At 40.2% G+C, this 14,630-nt stretch overlaps 1 protein-coding gene across 1 annotated transcript in view; it reads left to right on the plus strand.

The window, feature by feature from the left end:
• The window catches only part of GABRB1 (gamma-aminobutyric acid type A receptor subunit beta1), a 364,190-nt gene that overhangs the window by 149,842 nt on the left and 199,718 nt on the right, over nt 1-14,630 (plus strand). The window lies entirely within an intron of this gene.

A 14,630-nucleotide genomic window follows, 5' to 3' on the forward strand; every position in this document is an offset into this window, starting at 1 on the left:
ATTAATAAAATATCTCTGAAATGACTGCACCATTTTAAACATTGAAAAGACTATTTTATTTCTTTACTAATAACTGTCTTTTTGTTTTATTTTTATTTATTTTACTGAAAATTACAAATTTGATACCAACTGTGTATATTGTATAAGTATGAAACATTTAATGTTATTTAAAATGAAAAACCTCTGTAAGCTTCTGTACCTTTCACTTAGCGCCATGTCGATGGTATGTTTATTTGATATGTTTCCAAGGAAACATGTTTTTCAGCTTTAAATATCTTTTGTTAGATCCCCTGGGTATCTAACACACTTCTAAAGGAGAAAGGAAACCCAGAGATACAATGACATGGTGAAGGACTTTTGTGTGTGAAGAACATCTGAATGTTTTAAATAATAAACATACTCCGATGGCAGGAACATCTAATGGAGTATAAGACGTTTAACATGCTGTGTGACCTAGAGAGAATTTGTTAAACACTGTCAAACAAGCTGTGCTTCTTCGTACTCAGGGCTTAGAGAAAAGAAAAATGCAAAAAAACTTAAAATAGCAAAAATTTGCATTTGTTTATGAATAAAAGTTGTAAATAATTAGGAAAAAAGTAGAACACTAGATTATAATAAAACAAAAGATGAAGACGCTTTGATAAAGAAGCCTAATGGCCGCTAAAAAGCTGCTGTTGGCCACAGACCCGTGATATTCAATAACAGGAGATCACATCATCTTCAGTAAGCAGAATTAATAGGGATAATTTATCACCCATGATGTTGCAAAATTGTCTCTAATGCACAATAATTTAAAAGGCTGTGTTCTTTTTGGAATTGATTTCCACATGCCTAAGGGTTTATAATCTGATAAGTAGCAACTGCTTTCTAATATGGGACACAGTCCAGCTCTTGCTGCAGGTTAAAGAGGAGGTACCAATGTAGGGACCACCACCTAATTATGATATGAAGTGAGCAGAACATATAGAGGGGGTTGTCTAATTTAATAGATCAGAATATAATAAATATATTTTATTGAATCCCCCTGTACTATGATATGCAGCAACTGCCTTCTGTTAAGCACACCAGGGAAGAGACCCTCACCTGGGGCTTGATGCAGAATTGGACACATATTAAATAAAAAACACAGATGTAAACCTGCGCCCCCCCCCCCCCCCCCAAAAAAAGCTGCAATTACAGGGTATACTGAGCTGCACGTAAAGCAAAACTACGTAAAATGTCAGGTAATATTTGCTATGCTGTCATTATTAACTTCAGCGTTTTTGGGAGTTTTCTTACTAAATGAATTAAAAAAATTAAAGTGTGGCCCCACTACCTGAGTGCTCATAGCTTAGGCTGGTAGCTGCAATTTTAGCGGTAAAAACAGCTAGGGGACACCAATAAAATGCCACTACCAGCATTAGGCTATGACAGAATGGGCTGGAGACAATATAATAGGGAAACCTGCAACGTGAATTCCCCCTGTCATAACATCAACCAACAGTAGCCTGTTTAGCATGGAACTGGATTCCCCAGGGAAAAAATGTGTGCAGTGGGTGTGGGGTAATAAAGAATTAATTTATTGGGCAGCATGGTGGCTTACTGGTTAGCACTTTTGCCTCACAGCACTGGGGACATGGGTTCGATTCCTGACCATGGCCTTATCTGTGTGGCGTTTGTATGTTCTACCCGTGTTTGCGTGGGTTTTACAAGCACCGGCATACTGTGTCAAACTTGGGGATCTTGACACAAGTGCCTGACTATCAAGCATTTTATGGCTGCCAGGGACCAGTATTACACCAGGAAAACATACATTTAAATACATTATCAGCAGCAGCTATTTATATACCGCCACTAATTCTGCATCGTTGTACAGAGAACTCATTCATATCAGTCCTTGCCCCATTGGAGCTTACAGTCTAAATTCCCAAACATACACAGAGATAGAGAGACTAGGGTCAATTTAATATCAGCCAATGAGCCTACTTGTAAGTTTTTTGGAATGTGGGAGGAAACCAGAGCACCCGGAGGAAACCCATCAAATACGGGGAGAACATACAAACTCCATACAGATAAGGCTATGGTCGAGAATCAAACTCATGACTTCAGTGCTGTGAGGCAGTAGTGCTAACCACTAAGCCACCGTGCTGCCTATAGTAGGTAACAATAAAAATTAAGGGGTTGATGGAGAGTGAATATGATGCCAGTTTGCGTATTGTATCTTGTGTGAAATCTCTCTGTACATATATAGAAAGTAGGCGCATGCATATACACCCACGAAGATTTGCATGTTTCTGCCACTTACGCCTTCTTGAACCTTGAAAGGCGGAATAGGGTGGGATGGAGGCATTCTAATGTGTACAGACCTAGTAGAGTAAGTCTGTTTTTGCACAATTGCGAACAGATGCAGACCAGAACAAAGACGCATATGCGTCTGAGAAAGTCGTATTATTTGCAGGTAATAAAGGGCAGGTGCAAATAAAGGATTATGATGATGACAACCCCCAGCACTAGTGAATTAGCTTGTGATTGGCTGAATGCAAATGCTTCACTTGTACTGATTTCTTTCTCATTCGGGCATATAATGTGCCTTTGTGTATGTGTTTAAGAAAACATTTCTTTTTCTGAAGTTGTTTCTGTTGTAATTGAGAGGTTTTAGCAGTTTTATTGATGCCTTACAGCAAATGTGCTTGTTGCAAATAAAATAAATGGTTAAAAACATGGCCACAAGTGTCATGTAAGTGTATGTGATGCGTGCCTGCTTGCCTGTGATGCTACTGTTGCTGACTGACACGCATCTTAATATTGTTGCAGCTTCACATATGGCCGCAATTGCGACTGTTTAATGAATGCAAATTACACCTGGGATTTGAGGCGCAATTCCGGAAAATCCTGCACCAGCCCCTAAATGCAATTTTGCAAAACTGATCACCCAAAAGCCAGTTGCTGTTATTTGGGCAATTGTGTCAACAGTAGACATGTCTGCCTCCTTCTTTCTTATTGGATTATAGTATCTCTTTCGACTGAGTCTAGTTTTGGTGGAGTATAATTAAAAAGGAGATTGTAGTAATAAACATTTCCTCCATTTGGTGTGACCAATCTGTTAAATCGTGTACACACTGGCATTCACGAGATGTTATGTCTGTGAAAAACTATTGCCTTATGTTGTCTTAGCATCTGTCTATCAAGACTATTCAAGCATGTAAGCCCCTATACCTGGGAGGTGAGTGCATCTGAATTTTAACTGCATTTTAATTAGAGATGAGCGGGCTCGGTTTCCTGAAAACCGAACCCACTCGAACTTCGGGGATCCGAGTACGGCTCGGTACTTTCAAGCTATTTCATATTCCAAAACGAGGCAAAACATCATTGTGATGTCATCGGATCTCGGATCTCACGAGTTGTGGAATCAGTAAATAATGCCCTCCACAGCAATCTAGCGCCATTTGAGAGAGGGATACAGAGGGGGTAGGATAGAGTGACAAAGCACAGAGCTCCATTGCTGAATTTGTCATTGTTGAAATACAAATACAAGTCCTTGCAGGCTTTTTGTTAGAATTTGCAGAAATAAGTGTAGGGTGTTCTATACACCCAAAGACAAGAACTCCATTGTTATTTTTGTCATTGCTGAAATACAAATATACAAGTCCTTGCAGGCTTATTTTCTGAATTTGCAGCAATAAATGTAGGGCGTTCTATACACCTGTCACGGGCACTAGGAGTCTTTACCCAGGGATCACCAGGTGATAGGCTTACCAGAGCAGTATAGGTGGTAATATGGTACTCTGGTAGCAGGGTGATCACGGAACAGGAAATAGCAGATGATGAGATGCTCAGGAAAGTCTATGACTAGCAGCACTGGCAATATGGAGGTAATAATACACGAGGAACTGTATGGACAAAGGACACGTGAAGGTAGTCAGTGGTCTGCGGTAGCAAGTTGTACCACTGCTATAGTGAGGAGGAATGTCCAACAGAAACGAGGAGGTGATGAGAGTCAGCGGTCTGCGGATAGCAAGTTGTACCGCTGTCTGAGTGAAGGAATGGAATCCAAGTGGAGGTATCCGGGGAGTCAGTGGTCTGCGTTTAGCAAGTTGTACCACTGCTATGTGAGAGGATACTGGAACAGGTGATACTGGAAACAGGGATCAGTGGTCTGCCACTAGCAAGTTGTACCACTGAATATATATGTGAGGAGGTGCACGGGGAGAGACTGCAACACAAGATAGACACGGGCACCTTAAACTTGATCCACAGTAATATGCACAATATATATATATATATGACTGAACAGCACTGCCATAATAGAAAGTCTCTTGAAGTAATCCGGCATGAGATAACACAGTCAATGATGGCAATAGACTCAGCGGATAGCAAACTCCAGAGGAGAACCAACACAGTCCAGCAAGATATGCAATACACCAGCACAGTCAATGAGAAGTATGCATACCGTGGTTCAGAAGCAGGCAGTCAGACAGGAGTGCAGAGATACCTGAACGGCCGGAGGCCGGCAGGATGCAAAGTCCCTGGATGGGTGAAGCGGTGGTCTAGTAGGTGCAGCGCACAGGTAGGTAGACCAGCAGGGAAACAAATATACAGGAATCAGTAGAGCGTGGAACTGGACTCCTGGAGGACCCTGGAGAATGGCGATGGTCTAGCAGAGGGGTAAGTAGAGAGACACGAATCCAATGCTGACAGGCGGGTAGAGACCAGCGGGAACACAGGAAGGCGTGGAGAGCGGATCAGCAGTAGATGGATGAGTAGAGCTGAGGAGTAGCAGCAGCAGGTCTCTGCGGACACACGGAGGTAGCCAATAGCAACCAGCAGGTGCAGTAACGATGGGACACGGGAGAGCAGAGTTGAACTGGAACTGTTGATCACGGAGAGTAGCGGATAGCAATAGTGGCAGCAGTCTCGAGGAAACACGGGAGAGTTGAGATGAACTGAAGACTGAAGCGCACAGAGGCAGCGGATAGGAATCAGCCAAACAGTCACGATGAAACATAGACGAGTTGCAGGGTGAAGACTGTAGTGCACAGAGGCAGCGGATAGGAATCAGCTAACAGTCACGATGAAACACAGACGAGTTGCAGGTTGAAGACTGTAGTGCACAGAGGCAGCGGATAGGAATCAGCTAACAGTCACGATGAAACACAGACGAGTTGCAGGTTGAAGACTGTAGTGCACGGAGGCAGCGGATAGGAATCAGCTAACAGTCACGATGATGAACAGGTGAGTGGATGTGGATTGAAGACTGTAGTGCACGGAGGCAGCGATAGGAATCAGCTAACAGTCACAATAATATATGGTAGAGTTGAAGTGGTTAGAAGACTGTAGTGCACGGAGGCAGCGGATAGGAATCAGCTAACAGTCACGATGATACACAGAAGGGTAGAAGTGGTATGGGAACCACAGTAGTAGAAGTGGTTTGGAAACCACAGAGGTAGAAGTGGTTTGGAAACCACAGGAATCAGCAGCGCTGAATAAACGAGGAAACACAGGAACACCTTCAGAGACTCATGGGGAATGAGACTCCAAGATCAGGCAACGTGGTGTTGACCACAGGTGCTTAATATAGGGAGTGTTGCCTGATCTGCCAATTAAGTTAAAGGAACATACACTGAAGGATTAGAAAGGGCTGCGCATGCGCAGTCCCTCAGGATGGAGGACGGCCACGGTTCCTAAATGTCCGGGAAGAAGCACTCACAGTCCGGTGAGTGACAACACCCAAATACAAGAACTCCATTGCTAAATTTGTCATTGCTGAAATACAAATATACTAGTCCTTGCAGGCTTTTTTTCTGAATTTGCACCAAAAAGTGTAGGGTGTTATCCAAATGGATTAACAGCAGTACACAGAAGAGCAGGAGCAGCAAGCAGATGCTGCCACCAGTCCTGATGATAGTTATCCCTGTACGTCATCTGGTAAAGCCTATGTAAAAGTACATAGTCTTTTGAAGTCAGGGAAAAAAACAAACAAAAAAACACCTTTTACTGTGTTAAAGAAAAAAAGAGCTGTAATACAGGAAAAGTTAACTGCCGATAAAATTTTTTGCCAACATGTCATTCTTTACACGCAGTGTGTTTGTGTCGTTGCTCTGTCGCTTAACATCCAGTCAGCTCGCTGCAGTATTTGGCTGAAAGTGTGTGAAAAGCATATTGTGACCTGTGAGATGGTAAAAATTGAATGGAAATCACTGGAATTTAGTATTAGTAAGGTTAATAATAATGTAGGTACAAATTAATACCAAAACTATGTGATTTTACCCCAAAAAATGGAATTTTGTAAAAAATAGCTAAACAAAACCAAAACATGCAAGGGCGGTTTTGGCAAAACCAAAACCCGAAGTTAATCCAGAACCAGAACCAAAACCAAAACACAGGGGTCAGTGAGCATCTCTAATTTTAATAACGTGTGAAGCATATAGGTCAATGTAGGACTTGCATATAATGAGGTACCCTTGATCGGTGGTAGTTAGCATATCGATGCTGACTACCCAGACAACACTTACCCCAACATCTTCACACTGAAGCGCTCCTTCCCGACAAGGCTTGAAGACGAAAGATGAGCAATCGGATGAATGAAGGAGCTGGCGCGACTTGATGACGTCACTTACATCCGCAACGCTGTTAATGCTGCTGTTAAGGGGGTAATGTAAGTATGCGCCCATGTACAATGTACTTTACAAAGCGTTGTACATTGTACATGGGCGCATGCTTCCAGTTGGTTGCCACATCAGTAGTCATCGAGCCTCGTCGGGTAGGGGCCCTTCGATGTGAAGATGTCGGGGTAAGTGTTGTCGGGGTAATCAGCATCATTATTCCGTACCCCACCCTCCTTGACGCTGGGATGCAGGCTTAAATGTTTTGACCAAAATATGAACCAATATTTCATTTTGCGAAATATATACAGATGTATAGTGTTAAGGATAAGCACTAACAAGTACAACAATTCTCTTTTTTGTTTGAAATTTCTACCTTAATATTTTATGTTTACATTTAGCCATACTGTTATTATTTCCTAATAGAAATAATAAAAATTATCATTTATAAGTTGACATTATCTCTGGCAATTGCTGCTCTGTAAACAGAGGCTTTGATTGCAATTTTGCAAACAGAAAATTATTATCTTATGGTGTTTAATACTGACAGTGTGCGGACCACCATAAACACACTGCAAGCGGCACAGCACATGACATGTGCGAAACATGGGAGAACCCACATGATTGCGTAACCACCTGATTCTAGGTAAGTAATCTTTTGAGACTGTGTTTTACTTATGCACGTTCTTAAGTGACCCTTCATAATTTATCCTGCTCCTAATACAGTGGTCTGTAAAATACTGGAAATTGCCATTCACATATTTATTTTGTTTGTGAGTAAACAAAGTAAAATCTATAAATATCATGTTTTATTGCAAAAAAAAAGAAAACTATGAAAATAATTTAATTAACACCAAGACTTACTAAAAAAAGGCCACAAACGATAAAGAAGATGTTGTACAGAAATTAAAAAAAACAAAAAACTAAATTCAATAAATCATACTTATTTTCTCATTGCCATATGCTTTCACGTATTTAACAAGTGAACCAAGAAATGCCTGGTAATTAGGTCAATATGGAACTCATGTCAATTATTCTTCATCATTGGAAACAAAAACTGAATGTAAATCTATTAAAAACAAACCTGGCTAGCCGCAAGAGAAGTGGTAGAGTGAAAACATCCTTATGTCAGAAGCCAGTATTCAGGTAAGTATTGCACACATCGGTTCTGTTGCAGCCTGCTAGCTACAGTACATATATAAGCTATTAGAGAAAGATAAAATCACACAGGGCATAATGTAGAGTTGGACACATTTGTGTGCAAACTGTGCACAAAATGTGTGCTGCAAAGATAGCGCATTTACATGTTTATTTTGAGTTGCACGTATCTTAAGAAATGTGCAACTCAGCATAGTGCATTAAATGCATCTGCATGAAAATATGTTTAAAGTTTTAAGTGTATCTTAATGCTACATGCTAGAGATACCAGTCATCATCATCATTACCGTTTTAATTTATATTAAAAATAAATAAATATATTTATACAAATATTATTTAAATAAACATATGTTCCTTATTATTTTTATTATTATTATTATTATTATTATTATTATTATTATTATTATTTTATCATTGTTATATTTTATAGGTTTTAGTAGAGCAGTAAAAAAAGAAACGGAAAGTAGGGTGAGAGAATTTGTGAAGAGCAGAAGTAGCAAGTGAAAGGGTAGGGGTCAGAAAGAGCCAGAGTTGAGCAGCTGGATGGTGAGAGCAAAGCTGGGAAATAAAAAGAGAATCCAGAGACATTATTACAAGCAGCTAGGCCTGTATTCAACAAGAAGAGGATCTTAAGAAACTTTTCTAGTTGTTTACGGGTGTAAATACGTTCTGTCTATATAGCACTTGCTGTTTGCAGACAGACACCAAGACACTACAGAATATAAAGTCCCATCGGAACGCAGAGAAAAAAAATAAAAAAATTAACACCTGGTAATATATAATCATTCATGAAAAACATTAAAAAATATATATATATATATTTTTTAGCCGTGTAACCCATGTTAATGGTAATGTTTATTTATATTACCAGTGTGACTGAAAGTGTTTTAATAATGTTAACAAAAATGTTGACATTAGAAATGTGTTTTGATAAAGAGTGGGAAGAAATATGATTAGAAATGAAAAAAAGATAAGGGTCAGGTGACAGGGAGCATGATAAGGTAAGAAAGATGAGTGGAGGAAAACAAGAGAGAAGGGGGAGGACATGTGAGAGACAAGGAAAAGGAATGTTGATGAAAATTTATCAATATAGTATATTAAATAAGATTACTGTGACTAAGAAGATAGTGATCAATACAAATGGAGGATGAGCTATAAAGAAACATTAGACCACAAGGATTAGAATCTGTGTGCCAGGACATGTCAGTTATGAGAAATAAGTGTATCCACCCACAGTCCAGTAGTAAACAGTGTTATTTGCATACAGAGGTTTATATAACTGAGCTACAGCAGTTTCCCTTTCTCTAAAAAAAATTATTTAATTCAGTGATCAGACCAAGGTTTTACTTCAAGAAGATGCAGTTAAATTACCTCACTCACTGCAGTAAGATAATGAACACATAAATATATAGTGTCCTGTAGGCATCTTTCCGCAGACTTTTGTATTATCAGTCATTTATGAAACAATAAATATTACGATTCATCAACAACATCTTGCAAATTAAAAGAAGCAAAATTAGGATTGAAATAATATGGTTTATAGATTGTGGTGGAGGCACTAACCATTCAATAATACCTACTAAAAGGGTGCTACACATGAAACACATTTATCAGTATGTTATGAATGTCTACTTTACATAAAATGCATTTTTACAGTTGCTCTTGATTGCAAACACATGTTCTAGCATGTATACGTGACCATCTTTACTATCAGCATTACACCTGTTCTGTAGCCGGTGCAAGTGATATGGCTGAGAATCACATATCTGAGAGCTGGAATCGGATGGATGGCATCTGCTCAACCTTGGCACGGCCTTGCTATATATTGACTACGTACATACACCTCTTCCTTCACCCTGTTTCGCCCTAGAAATCGTAGGCTGTTGGAAGAGCTCTTTGCATTTGAAGATGAATTGCATACACTTGCGCTCACTGGCAAATAGTCCATTTCCGAGCATGCGCAAAGCACATTTACACAATACAAAACATGTCTCAGCATTTCTGTTCCTGAATGAATCCGGTTCTATGTATATAAATCAAAAATCTCCATGGCATTCCACAAAAGGGTCTTAATTGGAGGGCTAAAATGAAGAAGTTCTGGTTAAAAACAACAATGTAGTTGGCGGAAAAAAGGTTGAAAAATACTATTTTGAAGATTTGGTTGAGATGTTGCACAAACACTTGTGGTCTAATAGGACTAAAGTGGAATTTTTCGGCTTAGATGAGAGGAATGTATGGCTCATATCAAACACTCCACACCAGCCAGGTAACACCATCCCTACCGTGAAGTATGGTGGTGATAGCATCATGCTATGGGAAAGCTTTTCAGTGGCCAGGACTGGATGATTGGGAAGATGACAGACAAATCCTGGCAATAATCTGTAAGAACAACACTAGAGTGGCTTAAAATTAATAAAATAGATGTAACTGCGAAGCCCAGCCAGACAGCTCTCATTGTGACATGACATTAAACCTGCTGTCATTCACTGTTCCCCAAATATTGTGACCCAATTGGAGAAATATTATAGGGGGGAATAGGCATAAATTCTCTGTGTTTAAAGTTATTAGAGACGTATTTATAAAGGCTACTGACTGTAATATCTGCCAGATGCGGTTCAACTAAGTACTGACTGTGAGGTAATGAGGTGACTGCGGACAATCAAACATATACTTTTTTTAGCCCTCTGGTTCGCTCATATTTGTCAGTCATATTTAAGCTTGTGTATATTCTGTTTTAAAGTAACTGCCAGTTGGTATCATTAACATGCAGACTAGTCCATTGTTTCAGTCTAGGCAAAAAGGGTTATTGTCCACCAGTCCTGTATGAATGGACATCACACCAGGGGGTCTCCTGTCTTCCTTTAGCTTTGATCTATGTGTGCTAGCATAGGAAATGGGTCTACAGAAAGAGCTCTAGTTTTAAATACAGAGCAAGGCATTGTGTATTTAAATGTAAAGGTGTCTGGATCCTGATCTCTGTTTAAACAAACGTTGCTGTATAGCCACAGAACAATACCTGTTCCTAATTAAATCAGGAGTGATGCATCTGCTATCTCCTGGTCTGTATGTTTACCTGTGAAAAGGTAAAGAAAGGAAAGGACCAATCAGGCCGGTCCTGGAATTACTGATGAGGACATTTCTGGGTTTAAAAGAGAGCTCTAGAGGACAGCAAATTGGCATTCACTTAAGAGTGATAGCTGAGGTCAGGATGGCGTTGAGATATATTAATCTCTGCCCCTGACAGGAAAGGGACAATCGCTCCCTGGAGTACTGCCGTGTCCTGATCTACCTCTCCAGGTCTTGGGGAGCTGTGTGTCCGCCGAAAGCGGAGTGACAGTTACTTTGGGCCACTAAGTTTGCTGGTAGTCTTAAAGGAGAGAGCATCTGTCCCTGAAAGTAACAAGGATACTGGTGAGGTGTTTTTATTATACCCTAGTTGTTGTTGTCTATGCCAGACTGTAGTGATATTTGTTGCAAGTTATTATTATTTACATCTGCCGTTGCTGTTTTGTGCTACCATTTTCTTAAATAAAATTATTTGTGTTATTTTGGATATTTGCCTGGGTGATTTTGAACCTTGGATAGGTACCAGGTAGGCCAGCTGTGCGGTCCAGAAGGTTACGTTGAACCCGGTATCCTTACACTGATCAAAGGAGATAAATACCTTATTCAATGATGATATTTCAGTTGTTTAAATTTTATTACTTATGGTTTATGGTGGAAAGCACTGTAAGGATGAATGTGTGAATAATGGAGCTGAAAATAAGGCCCTATATAATTAAGTAAACAATGTGGCTTGCAACCTTTAATCAACTGCTTCTGTATTATTTTAGCCAGTGGTGGTCTATTGCTTTACATTTAGTATGTAATGCTACTAGAGATGAGCGCACTCAGATTTTGTGAATCCGATAATCCCACTGTCGGATCTCGCGATACTCGGATCCTATAAATTCCCCGCTAGTCGCCGCCATCTTCACTCGGGCATTAATCAGGGTAGAGGGAGGGTGTGTTAGGTGGTCCTCTGTCCTGGTAGATCTCGTGCTGTGCTGTTTAGTTCTGTGCTGTGCTGTTTAGTTCTGTGCTGTGCTGTGCTGTGTTCTGCAGTATCAGTCCAGTGGTGCTGTGTGCTGTGCTCTGTCAATTTTGAGTTCAGTGGTGCTGCTGGGTCCTGTGCTGTGTCCTGTTCAGTCCATTGGTGCTGTGTCCTGTGCTCTGTGCTTCTAAGGGCATAGTTATTTCCCCATTATTCCCAAGTGTTTTAAAAAATAAAAAAAAGTTATAAAAAAAAATACAAAAAAATAATTTAAAAAAAAATTAATTACAACAAAATTTGCAAAACCAATCCTGCAGTATAAGCCCATTGGTACTGCAATATTATATTACCAAGTTCACTGATTCAGCAGTATAAGTCCAGTGGTACTGCTATTACAAAGTTCACTGATTCAGCAGTATAAGTCCAGTGGTACTGTATTTACAAAGTTCACTGATTCAGCAGTATAAGTCCAGTGCTACTCTCTTGTGCCGCATATAATTTTTAAAGGCTTTGCCGAGTGTGTGTGGCTTAGGGGTACGCTCTCTTGTGCTACATATAATGGAAAACCAAAATTTGGAGGATAAAGTAGGGAAAGATCAAGACCCACTTCCTCCTAATGCTGAAGCTGCTGCCACTAGTCATGACATAGACGATGAAATGCCATCAACGTCGTCTGGTAAGCCCGATGCCCGATGCCCAATCTCCTAGTACAGGGCATGTAAAATCCAAAAAGCCCAAGTTCTCAAAAAGTAGTAAAAAGAGAAACTTAAAATCATCTGAGGAGAAACGTAAAGTTGGCAATATGCCATTTACGGTCCATCACTGTACGGGAAGAGGTGACTCCATCCAGCATTTGCAGCACACCCTCTGCATATGCTGGAAGGATCACCCACAGTCCAGTTACAGATTTGGCTAATGAAGGTGTGAATGTTGTACACCGGGAGGAGGATATTGATGTAGCTGGCGCTGAGGAGGATGTTGATGATTATGATGCAGACAAATACCAAATTTCCTTTCTCAATTTCTATTTATATTCTAGATTATATAACGGCTGAATAGTTTTCTGTTTTACTCCTAGTGGAGAGGGGATCTGATGCAGTCAGATACCAAACTGCCTTTGTCCATTTCTTTGTATATTTGAATTTCTAGTTCTACAGTCTATGCAGGCTGCTTTATTTATATTCAACTACAAGTGTAGGGCGGGGGGGGGGGGGCATAGATAGCCACCAAAGTAACGTGGTCCATTTAATTTCACTTTCTAGCTCCACAGTCTGTGCAGCCTGCTTTTTTATCTTCAAAGTATTTATATTTACAAGCCTTGCAATCTAAATTAACTAAAGGTAGTGACGTGGTAGAACTCCAAAAGGCAGTTTGGAAGCCCCTGTACAAACTGGCTATATTTTTTAACTGAGTTGTCCCCCCTCCAGTGTGTACTCGGAAAGAGTTTTTAGTGCAGCAGGGAACCTGGTCAGTGAGCGGCGAAGGAGGTTGCTTCCTCACAACGTTGAAAAAATTATGTTTATAAAAATGAATAATCAATTCCTCAATGAAGTACAGCACTGCCCTCCAGACAGTACAGAGGGACCTGTGGTTGTGGAGTCCAGCGGGGACGAATTGATAATGTGTGAGGAGGAGAAAGTACACACTGTAGGGGGAGAGGAATCAGAGGTTGAGGATGAGGACGACATCTTTCCTCAGTAGAGCCTGTTTAGTTTGTACAGGGAGAGATGAATTGTTTTATTGGTGTGGGGGCCCAAACAAACCAATCATTTCAGCCACAGCTGTTTGGTAGGCCCTGTCGCTGAAATGATTGGTTTGTTAAAGTGTGCATGTCCTATTTCAACAACATAAATGGGGGTGGGAGGGCCCAAGGACAATTCCATCTTGCAACTATTTTTTTGGCATTATGTGACCATTCAACAATCGTTTGCCATGTTCAAAAAGTAAAAGAAAATGCCAACAAATTCAATATATTAAATCAAAAGTTAAATGCCCTGTCATTATTTAAAACAAGAGGTTTTGACGTGCTAGAATTAGTGTAGTGTTAAGATGTTATAAACACTACACTTGGAACTTGGAGGAGGTATTGTGGCCCCGGTATCAAATTGGGTACCGGGGCCACCCCACTACGCAGTCCAGATACTTGTTTGGTGGAATTCTGACCAGTTGAGGGTGTATTTATTTTATTGTGGCCCCGGTATCAAATTGGGTACCGGAGCCACCCCTCTACACAGTCCAGATACTTGTTTGGTGGAATTCTGACCAGTTGAGGGTGTATTTATTTTATTGTGGCCCCATATTCAAATTGGGTACCGGGGCCACCCCACTACGCAGTCCAGATACTTGTTTGGTGGAATTCTGACCAGTTGAAGGTTTTATTATTATATTGTGGGGACCACTCTATACCACACTACCACTCTATACCACTCTATTTAATACTTTAATTCTATTTAATACTTTAATTCTATTACTAATTCCCATAAAGAGGAACTGCTGCTTCTATTTAATACTTTAATTCTATTAGTAGTTACCATAAAGAGGAACAAATTAAACAAATTTTACCAAAAGTATAATATGACTTACAAACACTACACTTGAAAGATGGTGCCTTTAAATGAAAAAGTCAGTCTTCATTGCACGACTATGTGCAACAGGGACAGTTTTTTGGTTTACAAAGTCAACCAATAACACTTCGACCCTGTCTGTCTTTAACATACTTGATGGGATCTCAATGATGAATGGTCTGTACCATGGTTGGAGGAGGTATTGTGGCCCCGGTACCAAATTGGGTACTGGGGCCACTCCACTATGCAGTCCAGATAGAGGTGTATCAGATATTAAACAACGTTGACTGTTGC

The sequence above is a fragment of the Mixophyes fleayi genome, chromosome 1, assembly GCF_038048845.1.
Source record: "Mixophyes fleayi isolate aMixFle1 chromosome 1, aMixFle1.hap1, whole genome shotgun sequence".
Classification (NCBI taxonomy): domain Eukaryota; kingdom Metazoa; phylum Chordata; class Amphibia; order Anura; family Limnodynastidae; genus Mixophyes; species Mixophyes fleayi.